A 26,348-nucleotide genomic window follows, 5' to 3' on the forward strand; every position below is an offset into this window, starting at 1 on the left:
AGGATATTAACCCCCTCAACGTCGAAAACTAGTATAGTTTAAGGTGGTTTTGTCCTGCAAAGGATTTTTCCCTCGGCAAAAGGCCTTTACCGAACGGCGACTTTGTCGCCACGGAATCCAGTTGGTAAAGGGTCTGGAAACCAGACTCTACCAAATTGCGTTTGTTTACAAGCAGAGCGCCACTACGACAAAATATTGAAGTGTTTGAATTAAAAGCCAGGGCCGAGCCCAGCACTGTAAACAGACAGAATTGCGGGGCTCGGCCCCGCAATTGAGGCCAGGCTCGGCCCAGCCCCGCACTGTAAACGGGGTCCAAGTGATATTCAAATATAAGTACTCTAACGTGTGTCTCTTATCCTTAGATACTCTATCAGAATTCTGCCAAAACATCTAAAATTTGTACGCACAGCTGTGATCCCTAAATTTTGAAAGTGTATTGTGTGATTTACTTCATTTTGCTCTTTCACAGAATTTGTATTATGCATTCAAATAAAAATATGTGACTGATAAGAGAGATGTTCAGCTGGCAGTTGAATACAATGTACATCAGATGTAGCATTTTTGTTCTAGATGATTCTTTGTACATCATTTTGTAGGTCAAAAATCAGCTGATCCTTGTAAAATTTAGTGTACATGTAATGTATCATTGTAATGGAGTGAACAGACACTGGATATACACTGTAAGATTTTAGGTTATAAATATTATATACAGTTTGTACCTCTCAGGTTTATGGATTGTAGTTGTGCAACTACATGTATCAAAAACTCTAAATGCAGAAAGATAGAGATCACGATGTTTGCCAGATCATCTGTAATGCTTATTGTTACCTTGCACAGCTCATGAAAAAAATGATAAAGTTCCATTGATTTTGCTTTTCTTATGTCTGTATACAAAAACTGCTGTCTCAGTATATAGAGTAAATCTTATGAAAGTCTCTTTTAAATTGATAGCATGCATTTTGTGTACTATGAATAAGGCTTATGATTTTTCAAATGCTGCCACTCTTTCGGACAGTGTATGTGGTCAGTTTATTGTATGCTGTGTAGATCAGTTATTTGCATGTACACTTTTTCCCTCATTTCCCTCCCATACAAGCCTGAAGGTTTGTTAATATTAGAGTTTATGGGCAAGCCGAGTACTCATACTTCTTTTGTCAGATCAAGGAGGTATGAGAGAACTCTCATACCTCCTTGGTCAGATCTATCTTTGCTACAAGCAGTTCAGTTTCAAGATATCCTGAGGGTATGCCTAAATTAAACAGCGAGGGACGTGTTGGAAAATGTAACCATCAAATTCTAGTCTTTGCTGAAGTCAGTATCACATCTTGCCTGTCAAGCACAGCCAAACAGGGCTTGAATGATTTCATTAAATGCATGGATGTTTCCTCAAAATTTCATATCGATTCTTATGGAAACAGAATTCATACCTTTTAAGAAGGAAATGCATTAAGCTTGTGGAGAAGTTAATAAGCAGGGGGTGTATAGACACCGTCTTGTGGTTCTGTCAGCATACTCCCATCTGTTGACTCTGTAACCTGATCAACCCCTGGATGAGTATCGGCCGAGAAGTGAAAGTCTGCCCCTCTTATCAGCACATTCATGAGCAGCCGGCTTTCAGTCTCTTGCTCGTCTTGATGTAACTGCCTGCTTTGTGTGTGATGATATTAACTTTTATAAGTGTTACCATTCAAAAGTGTACATTCATATCCATAGTAACATGCATCTCCACTTTACTGGCTATTCAAAGGCCCATTCTGTGGCTCAAACATGATAAAGTATTAAAGTACAGTATAGATTATACACATTGTACTGGTACAATGTACATGTACGTGTACCTGCCTGAGGTCGATATGAAGTGGGGGGGGGGGGGGGGGGGGGGGTGTAGGCCTATGTACTTTTTGTGTTTCTTTGTTTTTGTTCTTTATAGCACAGGATGAAGTTCAGGAAATTGGAAGTATGAGTTCAAGCATCACATGATGATCTCATGTGCATTATGTTGAATGCTTTGATAGTGTGTCAGTGCATTGTAGTATGATGTCAATTACAAAAGTACATCATTCAAAACATTGTACAGTAAAAACATATCTACACTTTTAATTTGAAAATGTACCTTGGTACAAGTACTTGTTATTACTTTCCATAGCATACTCTACCTTCCATAGTACATTATGTGTAGGCCTAGATGTTACATTGAGCAAGATTGTAAGATGCAGTACACATTATTGTTGGTTTTCAATTACCGTAAATGCTGTAAGGTCTATAGTAAAACAATTTTTACTCCAGTCCTGCAAGTTTGTCGTAGGCATTCTTTGGGAAAAACCAGCATCTAAGTTTTGGGTGAATGTAATGCATGGTTTTGGTTTGTTTTGTTCTTGTCAGCCTACTAGAATGTATATCCTGTACAGAAATGCATGTCCCTGTCAATGTTAGGACGATCTTTTTCGATGGTGTTTTCCCTTCCTGGGGTCTGTTTTGTGTGTCTCGCTATCCATATTTCAGGCGCAGTTCCTTCCATGGAAGCTGAGAGATGCTTTAAAACAGGCAGCTGTCTAGGGCTTTTCTAGAGTAGTCTGAACCCCAGGAGTTTGTCCTATTTCTTGTGTTATATTCTGTGCTTTCACTTTGTCTAATGTTTCAGGGCAAGTTCTATTTTGTGGTTGATGGTTTGCTGTAGATATATTTAGCACTTGAAATAAGTATTTCATCAATTTAATGCATTCACTCTCTACAATAACTACACTTTTGATGACAGTGTACAGATGTTTTGTAGTCGACAGAGAATCACACTTGTCTTTTCACTGTCATTAAGGTATTTGGTTTCAAGGATATTGGATATTTATTTTCATTTAAAGCTTGGTGCCACATCGATAAACACAACTGATATTATCTGATGCACATCCTGTATCGCATTCTCATATGGAAATACAAGCGTGTGACTTCCTCAGTGGAAAGTGTTCACTTGTCAGCACACTCTTCAATAGCTGTTTGGATTAACATGGACTTTGACAGAAATCCTACTACCCATTGGTTACATACATTCTGTGCATTGTCAGCATGATTGCCTCTGCCCAACAGATGAGATTACAGTGTTGTTGATGTGTTATATGATATCAAGGGTTTTCCTCTTTTGCTGTTGAGTAATGTCTCAGAGAGAAAAAAAAAGTTTCAGCTGCCATTTGCAAATCGTCTTCTTATTTGTGATGAATCCATGTGACCTGACTAACTGATGGCAAAGCTCCTGTGCCCATTTTCTGCATCCTGAACTTTGTTTAAATGAAAGTGAAACTTTGAAGTTAAAAAAGATTTACCTCAGTGTATAGACTGCAAATTTAGCTCATACAAAGTAGTTCTAGTTTGTGTCCCATGTTATTCTAGAAGAAGTGAATAAAGTTTTCAGTTTTATTATTATTATTCTTTAAATAGGACAAGTTATCATTTTAACTTTCAGTGAATCTTGCTTCAGTTTCTAAACCATATAACAGTTGGCATAAATGGTGGCTTGAGTTTTGCAAAGAGAAGTTCTAAGTGAGTGAAGTACCATACTTTAAAAGTGGAAATTTTCATGTGAGTAATTTTTCATGCTCTGCATGGTAAGATAAATTTCATTGGTGTCTTTAATCTCCAGGAACAAATTCTAAAATAGTATCACATTTAGGACCCTAACAGGTAAAAATTTAAATGCTTATATTTTCATACTGGTTTCATGTTGCACAAAAATTTTCTCTTAACAGTATTAGAAGGTAGACGGGCTTAGTAATCCAGGATCAACTAATGCTTGCAAAATGGACTCCCAGGGTTTGATTTAATATGTACGGTATACAACTTAATAAAAGTACAGTTGAACCTCTCTTATCCGGCCTCCCTTTATCCGGATCTCTCTATTATACGGACGCAATCTCGTCGTAATTTTTTTTTTTTTATAATTACGGGAGGAAAGGGGGATTCCCAACTCCTTGAGAACTCCTACACAAACACACATGACTTACCCATTACTTCCAACATGATTAACATACATTACATCAAATTTCCTTCCAAATTGCTTACCTTCAGACATTTTAACATCCCCAAACATCCCCAAATGTAACAATGAAAAGGTTGCAGTATACACATTACTACATGTGGTACTACAATGGGCGTCATCAGTACATGTGTATGTATGTACTTGAGTCTCCCGTATCCGGCCAAATCCCTTATCCGGATGAGCCCCGGTCCCGACTTGTCCGGATACGAGAGGTTCAACTGTAAGTAGAAAGCATTGAAAATAGTATCTAATTGATTATTAAATTTTCAGGAAAGGACAGCCATAAACAGGCTTGGCGATATGGTGCAATTACAATTGTAACTTGCCAAAAGCTTTCGCCCTCGCTACCTGATTTGCATAAGGTAAACAACATGTTTACACAAAACCACTGGGGAAGTGTTGCAGGACAATCGCAATATCTCGCCTCAGAAGCCATCTACTATCAGTATAAAATCTATACAGCAAATTGAAGGAGAAACTATTCTCTAACTTGCTATGCTAGTTATTTGGGATTATATTGAGGGTAAACCTGAGAAAACTTAGCTTCCAAAAATGGCGAAACTTAGCTTCCAAAAAAGACAATTTGGTCTTTAAAAAAGTGTTATTTTCTCACATTTATTTTATTGCCCAAGAATGGAACTTCAGTGCTGTAAAACGAGGAATGTTGGTGTGCATTTTAATTTCGCGAATTTCGCGAGCGCCAAAATTCACGAAATTAAAATGCACATGAAAGTTTTTGCCTACACTATATGCATTGGATGCCAGCAGCAATTCGCGAAATTGCTATGCCGCGAATATATTGTGTTTTACAGTATACGCTATAATTTTCGCGTACATAAATTTTCGCGAATTGCCGCTATCACACATTTTCGCGAGTGGTTAAATTCGCGATTGGGGGACCAGAGAAAATATGAAGTGGCAAAGAAAGTGTGAATTTTCAACTTACTAGCAAACAAGAATGATACTAGTTATATACTGCATGAAAAAAAAACTTACCAAACTCTGCGAACTAGGAAGTTAGAATTCAACATTTTTGAAGTGGTTAAGTCCATCGCGCTAGATTTCTGACGAGTGGTCCCCTTGCGATAATAGATTGGCTCTCTACAGTATTCGTAAGTAGACGTGGACGTGCGTAAACAAGCTTAGCGCATAGCCAGTATGGTCTGTTCGGTAAGCCGTGACATGGATACTAGTACTGAAATGTTCGTATCATCAAGGCAAGGGATTCATTTTGGAAGGTAATATTTTCGCGTGTTGTTAATTTCGCAAATAGCTCCCGACTCGCGAAATTCGCGAAAATAAAACCCCCGCGAAATATATAGCGTATACAGTATATGGCTTGTGGTAGTATGTCTATACTCTGTTCCAAATATCTTTTCTGTAATGTATGTCGCACGGTAATGTCGGGGAAAAAATTGAGATCACCGTCACTTGTGGCCCATCATAAAACTTATATAGCGTAAGTGTTACACAGTCCAATGTATTATTTTCCATGCTGCATCCAACTGTTGAAGCACTTTGCAGGGTTTGTGCCCTCTGCCCTGTGGACCGAACAGTGAGACCGAACCGTGTCACCTATAAACCTGACATCGCTGATTGGCTATTACTATTGCATGTGCTGACCAGTAGAGAACGCATGCACAAAAGGATAATCTAGTTGTTCATGTCCAGTGTTTTCTCATAAACTTGGTGGTCCATTTGCTCTGATTTTGACCTAACTACTAATTGCGCAAACACGAAACTTCACAGATAATGAGTCTGGGGTAAACAGACTAAGGATGATGTTAATCAAATGCATATTCATGCTGTGGCAGACTTGTGTTGGGAAATAATCCTAACCCTTTCCCACGATCCACTCAAACAGAAAAATACTAATATCTCGAAAGATACGGGGGATCAGCATTTTCACCCAAAGTTCATTTGGAGGATAATATATCCATGATATCAGATATGTGAAGTTTCAAGGAATTTGGTGGTGAAATAAGGGAGTTACAAGGAGGTGAACTTTCAAGATGCGCTTCGCACAGTGCTTCGATGACCGATGCAAATTTAAAAACTTTCGCCTCTTATTGCAGAGTTAATTGCACCATGCCGCCAGGCCTGTACAGTAAATGTTAGCATTGTAGTGACTTAGCCATTGATACTGAGTAGAATGCTTGAATTTGCTGAGAGCATACAACTGATTCACCAGGTAAAAAGCAAATATAAAAACTGTGCAGTCATTTGACCCTGCCTGTCAAACTTCCAGATCCTTGTCAACTTATTAACCCTTTAGTTTATGAACTTATACACATTTCAACCAAGTTTTGCACATACCTCTCAGTCTGGAACAGTTTAGAATGCTGAGGCATGCAACTGGAAGCTAGTATTAAACGTGTAATAGCCATGGTGAGATTTCTGACATAATGACGACAGCCCTTACCCTAAGGGGCAAGTGAAACCAAGCTGAGAAGGAATTCCTGACTTAACTTGACTGAGGGGAAAGAAAATATTAGATTTCTTCATTATTTACTATTAGTGGGACTGGCTGTCAGTGGCCCCAATGAACCCAGTGACCTTGTGTGGAGAGGTCAAAGTAATATGGCCACTCAACAGGTTGGAAGGAAGGGGCAGGCCCAGGCTGAAAGAATAGGAAGGTGCAGTGCTGAAAGTGACCTTTTAGCGTGTGGCTTGAAGGATCATTTTAGACTTTATAAAGTTCAGGAAGGCAGCACCCTCACCAGTTGCAGGACTTAGGGTACAGAGGCATGGTAATCTGTTGCAGTTGTGGGACAGGGATAGGGGTTGGAAGACATGTTTATTTGGGGGAGAATTCTGTGGGTTAGAGTGCAGGGATTTTGTCTGACAGTTCAGTGGCTTGGACACAGGAATGGGAGGTTGAAGCATGGAGCAAGTTATCTCCTGCATCACTGATTTCAGCAGGCTGTTGGTATACCCATAAATGAATTCTAAATTTCTAATCAGTCTGTAGACCAGGAGGGGATGTGTTGGGCAGATTGGCTGTTGTACTGACAAATAGTACAGGGATTCAGGTTCAAAGTACTGTTAGATGGGATCCTGTGGGAAGGTGATAGTTTATATATTGTGTGACTGTGAATGAATGTTGTTGTCCCTGTGGCCGCACTTGGATTCTGGCTGATTGTGATAAATATTGCACAGCACTTAATTGGCTTATGCTGAGCACTATGTTTACAGTATGTAAGACATGCTAACTGTGGATGCATTCATCTTCTCACTGTGATTCTGTTTACGTGGTTGACAGTCTTTTTGTGTGGTTTTCAAGACCCAAATTTTCTTTCATATAAATGATGAATGATAGGAGCCATTTGAACTGTGTGAACATAGCTAGTTAAAGTTGTATGATCTGTGATAGGGCAGGGAGGTGGTCCCACCTCCCTGGATAGGGAGTCAGTGTGAGTGCATATTTATATCTCTTCATATATAACTCTGTATGTACCCATGGGTGTAGATGTAATACATGTATGCCAAACAATGTTCAATTTGTAATTCCACCCAAACTTGGCCGTTATGTATCAGAGGCAAAAAACAACAACAACAACCACAACAATAACAAAAAACCCACTCATGTGAAACGATGTGGGAGACCTGCACAATAAGCCACTATGATACAATAGAGATTAAGAGGATTACTCAATCCCATTCACTGATGGCAAGTTTTTGAACATCTGTGCTGATCAGCAAAGATAGCCCACCAGAAGTGCTGATCAATAAAGAGGGCGTAGTGAGATATTTATGCAAGGAAACCAAAAAAAAAAACAAAAAAAAAACAAATGTCATGATTTATTTATCTGCAATCATGCACTGAAAAGAAAGGAAACAAAACAAAACAAAACAAAACAAATGTCATGATTTATTAATCTACAATTGTACATTGTATGAAGACCAAATTGCATGGAATATGAATATGAATTTACAACTGATTTTCAAATCATGTTCAGTATTTTGTTGGACATTGATAGGAGTTCCAACCAAAACTGGTTGAAGACCAACCGGAGTATGAAACTGTTGTTTGGCATGTGCCTTGATGAGTTTCAACATTTTCACACAAGATCCCACAACTCACAAATCACTGCACAGTTGTAGATAGGGTACAGTAGTCACAGTGCGTCATGAAAGAGAGAAATTCAAATGTCACGTAAAGATCTGTCTGGTAGCTGTCATCATGTATTCCTACACAAATCCATTGTATGGCTGATATGAGCCCCAATCTTTGTTCACACTGAATGCCCAATTGGACTGCTGGCTGTACACTAATCAGTGTTGTGCAAATCCAGAATGGCAATGTACACATGAAGTAGCACAAGTGGTAGCCTCCCTCAAAGGCCCTCTTGCTGTAGTAATTGCAAGAGAAGCAAGCAGAGGGCTGTCATGCAGACTATAGGCATCTCTTCATCACACCAAAGTTCAAATTAGAGGGCTATGTTGCGGTGTAGGAAAATAGCCGGATGTTATGAATGTGTACCTTCATCGACTCGGAATTAGCTAGAAGTTGACGCATAGGCCTATATGTACGGTACTTTGCATCATTATTCGGCTCGACTTGCTCAGCCAAAGAACTCTATGTAGAGTCCTGTGGGCTTAGCATGTGGTTTGAATGATAGGATCGAGAAAGGCTGATGGGGACTCAACCCAAATAGCACGCTAATTCACAAATTAGCGTGCTATTTCACAAACTGGACCAAAATTTTGGGGAAAATTTTCCTGATCAAATACATGTAGTATGCTATTGCATCTTCATTGCATAAATAGCGGATTAATTTGACATCACGCTAATTATACCCCCGCCAAACGAAGTTTGAAGGGGGTATATAGGAATCAGCGGACGGTCGGTCGGTCGGTCGGGCGGTCGGGCGGTCGGTCGGGCGGTCGGTCGGGCGGTCGGTCCGTTGCAAATCTTGCGTCGCGAACTACTTCCTCAGTTTTCAACCGATTCCCATAAAACTTGGCACAGATGTGTGCCTTGGGTTGTAGATGTGCAAGACGTATTTTTTGACAGTACCCAAAAGTACGTTGCCATGGTAACGGCATATTATGGGCAAAAATGGGTACAAATCTTGTGTCGCGAACTCCTCCCACAGTTTTTGATCAATTTTTATGAAATTAGGTACAGATGTTCATCTGAATATGTTAATGTGCAAGACACATGTTTCCGCAGTGGCAAAAAGTGCGTTGCCATGGTAACGGCATGTTATTGGTAAAATATAGGGCAAAATGCTTCATGGCAAAACTGCTTCATCAGTGTTCTTCCAATTCTCATGGAATTCATATTGAATGTTTGTCTTAGGATATAGGTCAGCATGACACATTTCTTGACAGTGACAAAAAGTATGTTGCCATGGTAACAGCTCACATATTATGAGCCAAAATGATGGAAAATTTTGTGTTGCAAACTACTTCCTCAGTTTTTGCCCAATTTCCATGAAACTTGGTACAGATGTGTGCCTTTGGTTGTAGATGTGCAAGACGCATTTTTCGACAGTACCCGAAAGTACGTTGCCATGGTAACGGCATATTAATGGCAGAAGATCAAGGAAAGATCTTGCGCATTTAACTACTTCCTCAGTTTTTTGACCAAAGCTTATGAAATGTTGTTTGGCGGGGGTATAACCAGTCGCTGTAGCGACATTTCTAGTTTCTTAACCACAAAATACCGTGCTGTTTTGAAAATTCAGTGTGATGAAGACAGGCCTAATGAAATGCAAGTGCCAGTAAGAGAGCTTTTGAAGACCTGTCCACTTTTTTTATTATTATTGTTATATTTTACACCTGTAAAGTTACAGAATTTTGCTATCAGCATTTGGTAGCAAAATTCACAACCAAGCAACAGAGCTCTGTGCCAAAGAGCTAATGCATGCATTTCACACTAATGACTAGTGGGCAAGTCTTGCAGTTCCATTGGTTCGTAGGTTAAGCTTTCACCTAGTCATTTATATTGATCATATTCACAGATATCAAAAGGGGCTCTCATTGATGTGCTCGGCTTCACCTAGCTTCACTCATATAATGTAGGTTTTAAAAAAAACGGCATAAGGAGGTTTAGGATGCTGAGATTTTAAGGGAAAGTGTTGCATGCCAAATCAAAACTATTGTAGCACTCGCTTGTTGTCCAGAAATGTCATAAGTTTGCTGGGGAATTGTACAAAATGCATGTACGCCCAGCATAATATGCACAGATTTGAAGATTTATTTTGGCTCATATGAGCCTGCAGAACACATTTGGAAGGCTATATGTGTTCTAGGCTTTCAGAGAGTTCAAACAGATAACATACCGTCATACCTTTTTAAGAAAGATTGGTAACCTATTTACCTGTAATTTGGTTTAGGAAACAGCTGTGCAGCACTTATTACAGTTTAAACAGTGAGCAAGAATGGAGATCCATTTGTAAATTGGGTCAGTCCTGGTTAATTCATGGTAATGAATACTGGCATGAGGATTGCTTGGCAATCACAGTAAAGACCACAAAGCTGGTTTTTACCATTTGCTTTATGTGCCAGAGATATGGACCTGTGATCAAATTAGAGGATGCAGGAAACATGTGACTTTAGAATTTATGCTTGCAACTTTTTTTATGATACTATAAAATGATCAGTTGACCATGAACTTGATATTGAGCTTTGGCAATATTTTTTTGTTTATGACACATGATTTTATTATGTTTAGTATAATTTGTTCTTGGATATTAATGAATATTAATGAATAGAACAACATGTCTTTAAAGACTTGCATTGAATTTTGTGTTATTTGTTTATGATGTTATTTTGAGAACAATGTAAGCTGGGCTAATCATTTGTAGTGTGCTCCATTGCTTTCAATTCTTTTTAAGCATTAATTCAGTTTGTTGAAACTAAAAGATTAGTTGTAAAAAAAAATGACATAATTAGAATGTCAGAAATATTGTGCAAGTATTTCAGATGTGGAACTACTGGTATTATAAAAAAGAAACCCACACCCGAATATGTATATCTCATTAATTGATGTTCTAGTTTGCCCTTGAAAACCAAGAGCAGAGTGTATCAAACATTAGGTTATTTTGATGGCAGATACATTGTGAAGGGATTCAAGAAATGGTTTCCATTCATACATTTGAAGGAGAATGTTTTGTACGGGAAGGTTACACATTGTATTTTGAATAAAATCTGCCCAGGTTTTAGCGAAGTCAGATAGTGTAAAGGAAATCATTTAACATTGCATCCTATGAATATCTCAAAACAGTTAATTTATCAGAGCTCTTGGAACATCGAGTGAAGAGTAATATTCATTTAAAGTAGAACAATGGCAAGTGTAGTTGTAGAACTAGAAGTGTCTATCTTTCTACACTATCTCCATAATATCACAGAGATTATAATAACATATTCCTCAAACATTAATTTCAACAGGTATTGTTTGGGATTTACTGTGGGAAAATCCAGTGAGTTTAAGGAGTCATATGACCAGGATGTCTATTTTAGATGCTCATGAAGATGTCATGTGTGATGATATACTAACACTTCGATGGTTTAAGCTTTCTTCAGATTTTTTTTTTCTTCAGCCTATTCCTCACAAATTTTCATAGATCTATCATGTCTCACTGCTTTTCTTCATGGGCAACAGATACACAATTTCACCTTCTGATGTGAATGTTTTTATAAATGCATAGATGTGATGACTGGATGTTGGGAGCAATGGGCTATGCATTTCTTCAGTGTCACTTTAACTAAAGGCATGCAAGAATGTACAAACACCTGCTCTTACTTCCACATTGATCATTCAAGAGATGAACAGCACACAAGCATTATATGCCTCTGTATGTGCACACTGAGAATTATCTGTTCCAATCTAAATTGTATTCATGCTCAATCATTAACCTTTGCACCAGTTTTCATTACCTGCTAATCCCTCAGCTCTATACTCCGTCAAGTACATAAGGTAGCAAAGTCATTGAGCCCTAGAGATATATAGAACAGAGGAACATCCAACATACAAGATTGATAGACTATAATGGTGGTGTTTAGCGAGTAGTCAGGATCTGTTCGGAGTTATGTTTGATACTTGTCAACGATGGTTTCTGAAAGATACGTGGAAGACTACTTAGTAGTGGAATAGTCCATTGTCTAGCTTTTTTCTTGGATTGTGTGGGCCATTTCCAATTCATGTCTTGTGCTATTGTTTGCTTTCATAGATATCTTACATCATAGAAAAAAAGTGATCAACAAAGGCCTGACATGATCTGATAGGGAAGAAATAAAGATAAAGATTGCTTTGTTTTCTTAATGGTACATTGTGTGTGTATGCCGAATAGGCCTAAAGATCTAAGGTTGCAATTGTAATGTGTTCACTGTTATTCTTGCAGAGCCTGAAATGGTGTGCTAATGGCAGAGAGCAGCCACAATTCAACACTGTCTACACAAGTGTGCTCATGTACCATGCCTGACAGATGTTGATCAAGGTGGGTATAATGTTGTTTTGCAAACATTAAAGGACAAGTTCACCTTCATAGACATGTGGGTTGAGTGAATGCAGCAATATTAGTAGAACACATCAGTGAGAGCTTGAGCAAAATCGGACAATCCATTAAAAAGTTATGTATTGTTGAAGTTTCTGCTCAGTCACAGCTGGATGAAAAGACTACTATAACTTGTGATGTCACATGAGTACAACGATATAAAGAAAGAATAAAGAAAATTCAACATATTTCTATTTTTCTCGCATAACAAAAGAACACTCGACTTCTCTCTTTCTGAAGGCAGGGGGAATAATATTACCCTTAAGGCCAAGTAAAAAAAGAAACCAGTTTCTCGTCCTCGCGCGCATCGATTTTGGCCGCCGCATCGATTTTTTTACTATTTACTATTTTCAAAATGGCGCTGAAAATACCAAGAAATTCATAATTCTCGTCCCAGCCCGCTCCCCGCCCGCATCGATTTTCAGTTGCCGCATCGACTTTTTTGATATTTACTATTTTTTCGCCGCCGAAAAAAATTCGACAATTCACCTACCAATCGTGATGTCTCATTTCTAAGGTACACCTTGCGTCCTCTAATTAGCTGTAGTACAGCTGGCGCTGTAGCTTCTGTAGTGCGTATGTAATAACGCATGCATTGCACACTGCGAGCTCGGCAAGAAGGAATGACCACAAAGCAGTCGAACTGTAGTTGGATGGGCCTGGGCGGGCCTGGGCGGGCCTGGGTGGGCCTGGGCTGTGATGTATAGCGCACTCGGTACGTCGTGAACGCGATAGCGGCAACATTTTTGCGAACAACCGCTGATATTCCACGCATATTTCGCCTCGCATTGTTCGTATTTTTCCCCGTTTCTCATATCTTAAGCGGATGAATTGTACTGTACAAATGCTTGTGAGGATTGTATCGAGTTTGTATACATTTTCATGTCATTGTGACCTATGTGCATGTGTATGCAGTGTCGGAAGGTACGGTGCAAGTGCAGTGGCCGTGCCGCACCGTATATTGGCAAAGTGTGCGTGTCTGTAGCCGTCAAGTTTTTCCAGGGTCCCCATCCCCTGGTCTGTCAGCTGTCTGCACGCACACATGAACACATTCGAATGTGTAGAGGCCCGTACACTCTGCTCTGTAACGTTGCATCTGACGGCGATGTATTGTTCTACTTGTACTTTGAAGAGAAAATGAATGCGCTTTTCCAGTGCAAACATAAATGTAGAATTATTAAATGGGTGTATCTACAAAATAAATAACTTTTCCACGGATTCTGGTTTGTCTCGTATTTCTGCGGGATACTTTTCTTTACGACGTAAATTCACGGACACGGCCGTGAGTCGTAACATCTGTAGTGTGGTATACAGGGCAGGGGAAGCTCGGTATAACGAACACTGCTATAACGAGATATCGGTTATTCCGAGGAAATTTTCCCGGTCCCAAATTTCCTTCCACACAAGTCCATGTAAAATGCTACATTTCGAGATCGGCTATAACGAAATAACTGCTATAACGAGATAAATTTTGTGATTTCCAAACAAAGAAAAACATAGCCAATCAAACCTGATATAGCGAGGTAAAGCAAAATGTCTTCGGGTAAAGCTTACTAGTAACTTCGCCTGTGCTATCACGGTCCGAGATTGTAAAGCTCGATGCACCAAAAACTGTCTTGTACACACACATTTTCTTCAGTTCACTCTACAGCTAGCACCGCATATGTTGTATCTTGTACGTGTATGTGTGTGTGTGTGTGTGTGTGTGCGCGCACTGATACATGCAGAAAATGTGGTGGGACGACCGTATACATGACATCATCATGACGTTTAGCAAGTGTGAGGCAATCTGATGCTGTGATTGGCTTTCTACCTAGGGAATTCCCCATCTACACACACACACACACACATGCAGTCATAATGTATACAGAATGTGTCACACACACACACACACACACACACACAGCATTGTGCAGACCATATTCAAGCTTTTCACACACAACACCCATACCATAACCACATACCAATCCACAGACGATCTTCTCACAATCGCAAGCTATGTAGATTTACAAATTCAAACATCTGTTCTACAATTAATTAGAAAAAACATTCTTGATATCGGATTTCATTGGCGAAAAAACATCTTCTTACCCATAAAGGTGAGTAATTACCTCACACACATTACCAAGTTATCAGTATTGATTGAAAGATGATGGGTAGTCCCACGTGTGCAAATTAATGTCTTTATGTTATGCCTTCTTTTATGCCTGGATAACGAGATATCGGCTATAATAACGAGGAAAACGACTCGGTCCCGACCATCTCGTTATATCGAGTTTCCACTGTACAATCATCATCCAAATGACGAGTGATTATCAAATGTCTTTTTAGAACATGAAGAAACATCTTTAAATGTTTAATGCTATAATGCCATAAATCAGTATCATTTTGACATCCATCTGCAATTGTATAAGCCAGTTTCCAGTTGAATGTGCTACAATTGTACTGTGAAGAAATGCATATACATACCAGCTGTGTGGACACAAAAAGTGGATCACAAACACCAATAATAAATAAAGCAGTGTTTTGAATATCACGCAATTTATTTCAGTCGTAGGTTTGTTGAAAGACATGTTTTATACCTGTTTCAATTAATGGCACAATACATCAGAATTGCAAGTACACTGGTATCAGAAATGCCATTACAACACTAAATACCAGTATTAAGATGGTCATTTTCCCTTGACATCTGTAGTGGAAAGAAAAAGCAAAATTTCTGCATGCATGAAGTTTCATTTCAAGTATGGTACATCTATTTGTTTGAAAATGCACAGAGTGCAGGCAAGACATACACTTGGGACCTGGTCTCTCATTCCACAGCTACCAGAGTGATATTTCATTTCATAAATTGGATATAGAAAATAGTAATGCCCTCTCTCGTTACCTTTCTCAGAATGACCGGACGAGAAACACATATTACTTTCATTTTGACAATCCTCGAAAAAATAGTAAGATATCAAATAGTAAGGACCTCCCTCATCGCCTTGCTCAAAAAACCCGGACGAGAAACTACTTTCTTTTTTTACTTGGCCTAACATACGTCAGTAGCAAGTCGAAGAAATGTGCACTTTATTCAAAAGGTAAAGTTTTGTGAAATTCTCTTTTTATTTTCGTTATATAGTTGTATGCATGTGACATCATACACTGTAGTAGTCTTCTCTTCCAGCAGTGACTGCGCAGATACTTAAATTATTCGTAACTTTTGAACGGATTGTCTAATATTCCTCAATCTTTCACTGATGTGTTCTACTAATAATGCTGCATTTTCTCAATCCTTATGTATATGAAGGTGGACTTGTCCTTTAATGAACCTGTGGTATACATTTGTAAATGGCTAATAATAATCAGGCTTTCCTGATGATGGTAGGATTCAAAAGCATCAGCTGCAGGTATTCAATATAATAATCTTACTCTCCTGAGTGTGAACTGTGAGAGACATGTCTGAAAATGAGTGTCTAGTCCTTGATAGGCTAGTTTACTACTGTATTTAAATGATAAATGCACAGCTTTCCCTGAGATTATATCATGTGAATGAACAATTTTAATTCACATTCTGAATCAAGTAGGCAATGCATGCATATTCACATGTAGCTAAAGACAGGCAAGCTCGGGCAAATTGCCTAACTGTCGGCCAAACAACATTTATGATGAAAGTATTCATTAAATTTGGATTGTGGAAAGTAACGTATACAATGTAGGCCTAACGAAATTGTTGAATTCTTTCTCGGCACTTTGATTAGGGTAGAAGTCAATTTTGAGGGTATTCCAGGCTTGAGGCCCCACTCAAGGCACCTGTAGTAGTTACATTGAGCAGTTTGATGAAGCCATGTTTGATCTGTATGTATGAACAAATTTGGCCGCAGGACTTTCCGTGTGTGGTGGTATGTGCTAGTGAAACACACAAAAAATAAAGTGCAGGATGGTATGTAACCATTTATAATTCATCTGTAGAATTACTGTAAAAGTGGATATTTTTGTGTGAGTTATTTTTCATGCTTGGCCAGGTGAGAAGACTTTTGCGTGTTTTTAATTCGGCGGAGTTGAGACCTCAACTACTGGAACGTATCTGAAGCAAAAATATTTGCTTGCTTTTATCTTTTGTGGTAGTTTCTGGTTTTGCGAAATGCGTGAAAAATTCGTCGCTGCAAAAATGTCCACTTTGACAGTATTTAGTCTGTCTTTGGGCAAGCCTGATAAGGTCAATTGTAGGCTCTGCATCATACACCTCAGCCTTGTATTCAACAATGTGTATGATTATGAACATTTGAACGCGAGGGTACTATATCTGTGTGAATACATAGCATTATAATGAAATTGCTTTGCAGTATGTGGAAGAGCCATTTTCATATCAATTTATCACTGAAAGCATTGCACTTCATTTCTTTTCACGGAAGAAAATTGTTGGAGATTGCTTACAGCCTTGAGTTGAGTGAGTGGAGAGATAGGGCCTACATATTACTCTTTATGACAGCCAAGTAAACCACTGTAGGTTGTTGTGAAAGCACCTGTCCTGGGTTAGCTTTAGAAAAGTATCCTGCAGTGAACAGTTTCAAAGGCTTGATGTAAAGTGATAGGAGTAATGCCATTAACCTTTCTATTATCAACACCCTTGACCATTGATTTACTATGCATAATGTAGTATTACAGTGTTACAATCAGGTATATGTGCAAAGGTCCAAAGCCAAATTGTTGTGAACGAAGAGTTTCCTTCACACTCATCTGACCAAATACTGCCTGTGACCATCTCTTTCAGTATTTTGATTGGAATCGGTCATGATATCCTGTACTGTGCTGTTGTTGTGTCATAATGTTTATGGTGTAAGAGTATTGGTTCCACCACTGACATTGAGCTGATGACTGAGACTACAGCCGTCCCGTCTCTAGAGAGTGGCGTGCTCATTCTAGTTGAAACAGAGACAGATACAGGCCATTACAACATGGGCAATCCAACCAGAAACAAATTGAATCCATAAACTGGCAAATCAGGGAGGAGATGAGATGAGAACCATGCGTGAAAACAGACAGAGCACACTTCCACACTGGCCCAGTTCGTGAGGGTACCCCGAGGGAGGTAGGGAGAGGGGCATTATTACCTGTATCATCCACCGAGTGTACAATGGGAGCTGAGTGACTCATTCTGTAGTGGCATGGCAACCTTCACTCATTAAGTGCTCCCTAGATTGGACGATTATGCAGGAGGAGGAGGCTGTTCAATTTGTTAGTATTGCCCTGTTTTCTATTTGGTTAAATGAAGATTATAGATCTTGACAAGGGAGATGATTGCCTTCTTCTGGGCTCTGGATTCCATCTTTGTTGTCAGCGGAAGACAGTTTATTTGGAGATTCTTTTAGGTTTACTATGTTTTGTATACATGGTGTATATGTAAGTAGAAGACAACAAATGTTTACATTTTAAGACATTTAGTTCTTTTTTTAACTCTTTTTGCTGGTTTAATATTGTGCATTTTTTGCCAAGAATAATTTTTTTTTAACAATGTTATAATTCTACAAGTTATCTATGAATGTACTTGCAAGAATGTTCTTTGAACAGTATACAGTATATAACAGTTTGTATTTATTTTCAAGAAGTGTAGCAGGGATTATGGGAAGATTGACTTGAGATTGAGGCAAGATTAGGTGTGATAACTCAAGAGAAACCGTTATGTTTGCAAACTCCTCCCCACGCCATCATACAATAAAAGATCTATATTTTGCAATCTAAGAATATACACCTTGTAGACAATTTGGAATTCATATGAATACAGGGATGATCAACTGGGTCCTTAAACTTATCCTTTAATGGTCATGAATTCATTGTTTCAGTCCCAACAGCTATCATCAAATTGATAGTTGGTGTGTAGAGCTGTGAGTTAAGGAGACATGGAAGTAAGGCGAAGCCTGATAAAAGCTAAGCCATTTCACCAAGACGAAGTATTTGCAATGAGACGTGTGAACGGCACTCCTTAGGCCAGCTGAGATGACGAGGCCGCCATTGTTTGGCAGATGAAATAAAGCTTGACAAAGATCACAACAAAAGCTATGTTGGCTTCCCACTCAGCACTGACTGACAAAATGAATGAGTCATGCGTCTTAAAAGCCAGTCCTGCGAAGGAGTATTTGCAAAGATGGGAGACTCAGAGAAAAGAAGGATCTCCGTCTCAGCCAATGCCTCTTGTTGGAGACATCATGTCAGGGCTCCTGTGGCCAATCTTTCATCACAAATTTTCCAAGTATGCAAATATCACTTCCACATTGCCATGACAACACATTTGATAAGTTGGATATTCCTTGTACAGCTTAACTACAGTAACTCGTCTGCATATAAATGTTGCATGAATAGTGCACACCATGGATTATAGAAAATGGTGGTGTCTGCATATGATCATGGACTCAAAATTTTTTTTTCTTTTTTTCTTTTTCTTTTTTTCTTTTTTGTTGTTGTTAGGAAAGAAGATGTGGGACCTATATCAACATCTGGTGTTAAATCACTGCATAAGAGCAATATCCTAGAGTAGTGTGTGTAGTAGAGTGATCTTGTCTTACACAAAAGTGACGTGGTGGTAGAATCTGATATTGCCAAATTGAGTCCAGACTGCAAAACTGAACAGCAGAGCCTGGTGCTCATATTACACATTGCTGAGTTATTTATGCTTATAGAGTGTCACATTTGAGGGTTTCAAAGGGCATGAGAATTGTGTGATTTATGATATAATGGCATTATACCTAATGGCATTATACCCGTTTGACTGTGGAAAGTGTCCTCAGAATCTCTTTCTTGCATTTCATAATTAATACGTACAGTCATGCAGCAGTCTTAACAGCTTTATGGTTGCCTTGGCAACAGCAACAGGTGTTTAGAATGTGTGAGTGGTTGTTTGTGCTGGAGTATGGATGCATTTTTGGCTACACAGTGTGCTTTCCATTGACACCTGAAAGGGCAAGAGCATGTTGAAGGCTTCCCTTATCAAATGCGTCATATTTCTGTTGGATTGAAGATACTAGATAAGAATGAAAAAAAAAACAACAACTTAGCTGACAAGAGTATTTGTAGAAGATAAGAACCATTTGAATTTGTAGTCATTGCTTTGCAATGGATATTTTTTTTTTCATTTGCATGTGTAATGTGTAATATTGTCTTCCAACACTTTTTAAGTCTTAAGGTTACCGATGTGTTGGCTCAGTAAGTAGAGCGGCTGCCTCACAGTCGGGAGGTCGTGGGTTCGAACCCCGGTCGCGTCATACCAAAAGACGTTAAAAGATCTATGGGAGTTGCTGCTACCTTGTTTGCCGTTCAACAGTTGAAAAGGTTAGAGCAACGTCGATCTGGGGCTGCTCAGTGGCTGCCGGGCCCACGATCAATTGGGCAAAAAAGAATTTCCATTTTCGGACAATAAAATTTGGAGTTATTAGTTAAGATTTGGAGTATTGTGGTTTGTAAAAGTCATAGAGTAATTTGGAGTTTCTATTTTTTGTTTTTAAATTTATCAGTGGACAAGTGCTGATAAAGCATCTAAATTAATAAAGCAAGTCACCAAGGTAAGTTACACCACAGCATGTGTGGAGAACCTGTCTAAAGTTTGTTTTGAGTGGTTAATCATACAACAGTATCCTTGGTAACAGGATTAGCAGTAATGTGGTGGAGACTATAGGGATGTTTGAAGAGCTATCAACACATACTAACATCATACATTTGTATTGGGACTACTGCTTTCACACATTTGTAGAAAAATGTAGATTTAACCGAAAGATTGCTGAAAGAAATAATTCTAAACCCCTTCTAGCAAAATCACTATTATGGCTTTAGCGAGTCTATTTTATTCGTAAATTGGGATTTTGCGACAATTTTTGCGAGTGGTTGAATTTGTGATTGTGGAGCACAGTAATGAAGGGAGCCACATGTTATTCGCATGCACATCACATTCATATCAATGTCAGTATTGATAATTTCATGCATATTTAAAAAACTCACAAATACTTGTTGCTTCTAGTACACCTGACTTACAAAGCTCACAAAAGAAAAAAAAGTGAAATATACAGTATGTACACCATGTCTCCTTTTAGATTATTGTTTAGTGAAAGTGGTACTTTGCTCATTGTTAACTTTGATTGAACAAACATTTAACCCAGGGTTTTATCAATATAGGCCCTACAGAAATCATGTTAACTCATTTAGCATCACTCAGTTCTTGAGGATGGGTCACTCAGCTACAGTGAAGTAAGATACACTTTCTCCCTCAAGTTGTGTTACTTGGATGTCAATATATTGGAAAGAGATGAAAAGTCAATATTTTTCCAAAGTGTGTGTGAAAATAAGGGTTGAGAACTAAACGCCATACCAAAGGAATATTCCATCGATACTGCAACCTTGCCAGAAATCCAAATTAATTTACAAGAGTGGTTAAGATCTTGGGGTGGGGTGGCATGCTCTTATAGCGGCTGAGTCATGGGTAGTACTGTCCATTACTGGACAACTACTGAAGCTCATTATGTGTGAGGGTCAGCAAACTCAACCAGCAGATGGACAAAGTGATGAAGGTGGTTGATGCATGCTGTAATCATATTTCTACAGCATACTTATTTTCCCATATTTGCCCTTCTCACCTGGAATAGCCATGGGTGATGTGTTTTCTCCGCGTGGAGCCTTTTATTTGCACCAAGGATGTTAGCAGCCATTTCCTTCAGCTTTTTCCCTGTATACTGGCAATCTATCTTTGTAGAGTGTGTGATCTTGCTTTATATTAGGGCCTAAATATCATATGTCATTTTATATTTTTTTACTCTGTGCCATCAGCCAGAGGAAGTGACCATTCATAATGGAAGAATTCTTTTTTTTTTAATGTTCACCTTTGATAGGTCATTTTATTACCTTGAAGGATAATGATTTTGCAGAAGAAGATTTCACTCCTGATGAAATATTCAACAGATAAAATATGACTTGCCTTGTTACCGTATAATGGATGGACAGGGAGTTGAGGTATTGCTTCAGCAGGGGAAGTTCTCTTTCTTTTGTTTGTTGGTTTTTTTTTTTTTTGTTCAATCTGGAGATAAGATAATTGGGGAAGGGAAAGAGGAGGTTAAAGGGACAGGTATAGTACTGGTTGAGGTGAGGATTTAGGGTTATAACATTCTAAGTAAGATAATTAGAAACCGCTAATGAAATAGGAAAGAGTATGTAATTTTAAGAAGGATTCAACGTTTATTTGATGAAAATTGGTTTTCGAATGGCTGAGATATCCAAAAAAGTGATAATAATAAAAGGCGACAGGCCACGCCTTTTATTAGGATCTCTTTGTTTCACCTTGTTTTGGGATATCTCAGCCATTTGAAAACCGATTTTGATCAAATAAACTTTTTTTTCCCCTTAGAATTGCATGCCCTTTGACATCTCATAGAGTGGTTTCTGAATATCTCACAAAACATTAAAAGCTAAATCCTCACCTCGACCAGAACTGTACAGTCCCTTTGATATTGCATCTTTAACATGAACTTATTTACTATGCGTGAGCAACAAACATGGAAGCTGCATGCGTAGGATTTTTTTGCTCCCGTAATACCTTGATTTAATGCATGCATGGTAACTACATAGTGTTCAATTTCATGAGATGATATAAAAGGATGGAATATGAGAAGGTAATCAAGAAATTCAGTTGTGGTAAAAGTTTAGTAGTAGGTCATTGGGTCAGGTAAACCAGATCACATTCTAACATTTCTTGGTTGAGACAGTGTTCAGCACGTGTAAAGGTATGGTGTCTTAACCATCTGCTGGATGAATCGTGACGTACACTAAACTGGCTCAAGATGACGACCTGGTGAAGGAGTTATGTCAAAGTCTAAATATTAAGTTTTACTGTGAAGTAAATGATCCAAAATTGAAATTCCAAAGTTTAAAAATCCAACATGTCACAGTTCATCCATTATGAGAACCAGTAAAGTTGTAACTCAACAAGAAGTGCCATTTGAATAAACTTGTATCATTGAGCAGTTTACTGAGCAATTTGGCCAAATATGATGAAGGTGTACATAGTGTATTCTTGAGGTTATCTTGGTTGAAAATACCATGTACACCAAGGCAAAGGTAGAAATTTACATAAATTCAGTTGTTAGTTTTGATTTATCATGGCTAGACTGTTTTGTGTATGAATCATCTCTTGCCCCTCCTGAGTACTATTTTGTGATTTTGTCTTTTTGTGGTTATCCCATTGTGTTCACCAGCCTACTTTTTTGCTAATTTTGATTTATCCATTGCCATACTACTGTAAAACAAGGAATTTTCGCGTGCACTATAATTTCGCGAGCGCCAAGATTCGCGAAATTAAAATGCACGCGAAAGTCCTTGTTTACACTATATGCATTGCACGCCAGTGGCGCTTCGTGAAAATTTCATGCCACGAAAAAGGCTGTCGGCTCCAATTCGCAAAAAATTCATGCCGCGAATATATCATGTTTTACAGTATGTATGTACTCACCAACTCACTGTGTGTGTACAGTGAGGCAGTAAGGATGCTTTGTGACCTAATAATGAGGCAAGTGGAGGCATTATCTGCAGCTGACTTCCCCCCTCTTGTTTCCCTATTTAACATGGTCATTCATTCACACAGTCTTCCACAAATTACGGTATTATGCCTGACACAGATAAACAAGCCTACATTCCTCGTCTTCTGCCCCCCTGCCCCTTTCCCTTTGTTTGCATTCTCAGTCTGTTAGCACAGATTGTTTACAATTATGTGTTTGTTGCCAATTTCACAAGCAGTCGCACTGCAAAGCAGTAAACACTAGGGCATGTGTAATGAATGCTGACTCTCTGTTCCAAAGAAGCCATTCCAGGCTCCAGTATATGAAAAGGGGAAACAACACTAAAATATGGCAAAGATAATGTCTTTTGTGTTTTCCCCTTTCCTATAAAAGCAGTGTATTTGATAATGCATTTCACATAGAACATATGTGATGATATCAAACCCAACTGATGTGTATAACCACAAAAATAATCATACTCCTAATCTTCTCACAAAAGTTTTCTCTAAAGCTCTCTTTCATATTTATTCATTTTTATTTTATATATATATATATATATATATATATATATATATATATATATATATATATATATATTTATTTATTTATTTATTTATTTATTATATTTATTACTCATTTTTTTCTTAAGCTATGTAAGCTTTTCTACATACAGGCATACTCAAATATATGTACAGCCTGGAAGTTAAACTGATTTCCTCTGATTTTTGTTTAGTTTTCAACAAATATTCCAGGCCCTGAGCAAAATGAGGACATGAATAGGATTGTCAATCTTGTGACAAAACTGCACACCGTAGTTGCAAATATAATACAAATTTCAGAGACAGTGAGCATACTGCCTTCCAGCAAGCCACGTTACAATGCTTTGCTAGATGGGACTCGTCTGTCACTTGAGAGACTTGTAGTCCATGTTCAAGACACATAAAGGTAGCCTGATACCAGGGTGATTTGAATCATGTAGCATTCAGTAATCCATTATTTCATTTCACCCATTATTTGTGATAATCTCTCTCCTCACCATTTTCTTACCCTCACCTACATCGTAGGTTAGGGGCTCATGGTCTTTTCCTCTCCCTCCTTCCCTCCTCCTCTCTTACTCTTGACATCAGTGGCCCTCATTTGCAGATTATTCCTTTTTTGTTGGGATGGAGGTAGAGAGGGTCGGGAGATGGGTCTTCAAATTGAAAACTCAGAATCCATGGTCTGTTGAACGTCACTTAATTGAGATTTGCATAGTATTCATTGAAATGTAATCAGAAATTCTTGACAAATTTCTGTTTGAAGTGCATTTGGAGCTCAAATTTGGCACTTGTTTGATTTTGACACAAAGTGCCAGCTTTGGATGACATTTGATAGAAATTGAGAGATCTTGCAAATGAGGACCAGAGATCCTGAGCTGTAACGAAATGAAATGTTTTATTCATTCATCTTGTTTGGGAAGGTAGAATGGCCTTTCTGTCAGCTCTATGGGGAAAAATAGGGGAGAAATTTGTAGCACACTCCGACATACCAGACATATTCACCACCGTGTGGCTCTAGCCGAGCCTCATGAGGAAAATCCATTTGCAGGCTTTCCTGCAGGACCCGATCGGAGCGCTTTTGGCAGCTGACTGCAAGGGGAGACGGGAAATGAAATGAAAAATCCAATTTCAGATTCATTTCTGATAGGGTAGAGGCATGTGTGCAGAGAATCCTGAAAGCACTAACCCTTACAGCTGTCTTGAGGTGAACATCTGTGACATTTTGCAATATTTGTTCGGAAGGCCTTTTAAAATGCAGTAAATAAATAGCGGTGCCAGAGGACTGGAGTGATTTCTAAACTCAAGACGAATTTAAAAAAAGAGATGTGCATTACGTGAGTTTATAGTGCAATCACATTTTATGGCAGCAGTGCATTAGAGCTGCTGGTATAACAACAAGGATCAGATCAGTCCATGGTCTTGCATCAGAAGATGAATCCTCAGATGCACATCATCATACAAATCCAGAAGATTCACCCCATGGACAGCATTCAGCATCAGATTTAAGTCTAGGTCGAATTGTTCCCTTCTCTGAAGATTGGAAGTGTTTTCATGTACTCTGAAATTTTCTGGAGTGGATCATGGAGTGGGACAGCTTTCATCTTAAAGACAGCCAATCCCTTTTACGTGCAAATTTTTGAAAAATTGGTGAGAACACTTAGGTATTGAAGAAAACATTATTTGGAAACCTCCTGTAAATTTTGAACTCAAGAGGGTCTTTATTTGTTTAGTAAATTGACCATTAAGATTTGAATATTTTTTTCGTACTACGCAAAAATTAAAAATTATTATCTAAACTACTAGTCTAGTTTTACAGACCTGTGTGATGCACTTAGTTGCACGTGTAGTTCATGTAAGTGGTGTGTTGTTATTTGCTATCGACAACAAAGAGAAGCTAGTGAATTCTTCATTTCTAGCTGACAGCTTTAATATGCATATATCTTTTGTTCGAAGTATAAGTATACTTATTACAACCACAGGAGGATTGATGTATGCAGCTGTGCCTAGTACACAGAATACGTTACGGTGAGCGTTTGGTGCATTATTTGAATTTTAACAGCTAACAACCTTCTAATATCACATAAATGTTATAGATTTACAATAGTCTTGTCATTCTGGTAGAATATATCATGTTCTGTGCTATTTGGGAAGGAATGCAAAAGGGAAGGGCTATCTTTTGTCTTTTGAGAAACATAGCTGATACATCATTCAGAACAGAATTCAGAACACAAAAATTAAGAACAAGCATTTTCTGCATTGTTGCAATTCCAATTTTTTTTTATCTGTGTGTGTGTGTGTGTGTGTGTGTTTTATATTTTGTTACTAGAAACTAAATTCATTACACATTAATATTATCCAGATTATCTAGGAGCATTAAGAGTAAGACCAAGAATATGCAGCAGTAAATGCATTTAAAATACTCTGAGCAATACTTATCATGAATATTCACTGGAATTGAATATGAATAAAATCCATACTATACACATTTTTATAATATTCAGTTTCCTTTTATACTTGGCTGTAATGGAGAAGAAAAAAACTCAGTGATCTAGTGTGGTAAACATGCAAAGTAAAGATGCTTTACTTGACTGCTGATCATGAATAGCACACGTCTTCTGTATCATGTTTATAATACAGTGACCAGTTGGTGGTACATCACCCTAAAGCCTTTGGTCCTTCGCACTGAGGTACACTAGAGCTGATAAATCCACTTAAATGCTGTGATTCAAGGTCATCTCTGGCATAATCTGAGGTTTGTAGGTAAAGCCTAAAG

The 26,348-nt window shown here is 38.4% G+C and overlaps 1 protein-coding gene across 1 annotated transcript in view; it reads left to right on the forward strand.

The window, feature by feature from the left end:
- Nucleotides 1-26,348, forward strand: part of LOC139745614 (BTB/POZ domain-containing protein 7-like) — a 102,080-nt gene that overhangs the window by 6,618 nt on the left and 69,114 nt on the right. The window contains exon 2 of the mRNA XM_071656014.1: nucleotides 12,373-12,468. The gene's annotated coding sequence lies outside the window, so the exon portion shown is untranslated. The remainder of the gene's footprint in view (nucleotides 1-12,372; nucleotides 12,469-26,348) is intronic.

The sequence above is a fragment of the Diadema antillarum genome, unplaced genomic scaffold (genome assembly GCF_040938485.1).
Source record: "Diadema antillarum isolate AM-2024a unplaced genomic scaffold, OU_Dant_1.0 seq00001279_RagTag, whole genome shotgun sequence".
NCBI lineage: Eukaryota > Metazoa > Echinodermata > Echinoidea > Diadematoida > Diadematidae > Diadema > Diadema antillarum.